Source organism: Nanorana parkeri, unplaced genomic scaffold (genome assembly GCF_000935625.1).
Source record: "Nanorana parkeri isolate BGI_ZX_2015 unplaced genomic scaffold, ASM93562v1 scaffold488, whole genome shotgun sequence".
Taxonomy (NCBI): domain Eukaryota; kingdom Metazoa; phylum Chordata; class Amphibia; order Anura; family Dicroglossidae; genus Nanorana; species Nanorana parkeri.
In genome coordinates, this window is record NW_017306756.1 from 195,048 (window position 1) to 196,577 (window position 1,530).

General features: G+C 48.6%; 1 protein-coding gene across 1 annotated transcript in view; it reads left to right on the top strand.

The window, feature by feature from the left end:
- Positions 1-1,530, top strand: part of SLC45A4 (solute carrier family 45 member 4) — a 55,133-nt gene that overhangs the window by 45,042 nt on the left and 8,561 nt on the right. The gene's annotated exons all lie outside the window — the stretch shown is intronic.

Consider the following 1,530-nt stretch of genomic DNA (forward strand, 5'->3'; position numbering starts at 1 on the left):
TTTTTTTTCGGGGGGGGGGGGGATTTCCTGTAAATTCTCATAGGCAGAGGGTACTGGGCCATGGTGGAAGGGACGATATCCCCCCCAAAAAAGGACTTTATCATTTATTTCGGCACCGTAGCCCACCTGCGTGGGAGTTCCCTGTTTTTCAAAACCCAGGCAGCTCAGAGCAGCAGTAGCCTTAGGGATGTACTTCTGCTCCATTACAGTAAGCAGGAGGGGTACACAATGATGCAGGAGGGGTACACACTGGTGCAGGAGGGGTACACACTGGTGCAGGAGGGGTACACACTGGTGCAGGAGGGGGTACATACTGATGCAGGAGGTCAGATAGAAGACTGAAGGAGAGGGCGGAGGTCAGATAGAAGACTGAAGGGAAGGCTGGAGGTCAGATATAAGACTGAAGCGAAAGCCGGAGGTCAGATATAAGACTGAAGGGAATGCCGGAGGTCAGATATAAGACTGAAGGGAAGGATGGAGGTCAGATATAAGACTGAAGGGAAGGACAGAGGTCAGATATAAGACTGAAGGGAAGGACAGAGGTCAAATAGAAGCATGAAGGGAAGGACGGAGGTCAGAGAGAAGACTGAAGGGAAGGACGGAGGTCAGATAGAAGACTGAAGGGAAGGACGGAGGTCAGATAGAAGACTGAAGGGAAGGACGGAGGTCAGATAGAAGACTGAAGGGAAGGACGGAGGTCAGATAGAAGACTGAAGGGAAGGACGGAGGTCAGATAAAAGACTGAAGGGAAGGACAGAGGTCAGATAGAAGACTGAAGGGAAGGGCGGACGTCAGATATAAGACTGAAGGGAAGGACGGAGGTCAGATAGAAGACTGAAGGGAAGGACGGAGGTCAGATAAAAGACTGAAGGGAAGGACAGAGGTCATATTTACCGCAGGTTCTGAATTGAATTCTACAACGGTCTGTGGTGACAGGTACTCTTAGAACAATACAAGGTCACGCATGTGGCTCAGGCTCGGTCTGAACATGCAAATTCAGATGAAATAAACAGTCTGGTGTTCTCCCTGTAATATAATTTCCTTTGGCAGACACATCTTTTTATATGTAACGTCTGGAGCAGATCTTCTATTATACTTGTCTATTTGGCAGAAGATTTCTGCAGACTTGCTCTACATTTCTATCAGACGCGCCTGCTGCATCGCCTCCTTGTGCCAGCCCCGTGTCCACATCACTGCCCCCCATCTATGGGATGTAAATATTCTCCCTCATCTGAGAAGTACAATTGCTATGAGAGAAACCCAAGCATGGTGATAGGATGAGAGTGGCCGAGATATGAGCTCATCACTGTGCTCCTTCTCCTTTCACTGTCCAGTCACAAGCTGGGGGCGGGTCCGAGACCTGTCGTATAAGAAATGTCACCAGCACGCCAAAGCCCTTTAAGGATCACCAAGTGTTCATTTATTCAGAACCATGGTTTCATGAAATGGTTCTGATTAAATGAACACTTGGGGATCCTTAAAGGGCTTTGGTGTGCTGGTGACATTTCTCATATGATTTCTGCCATCCGC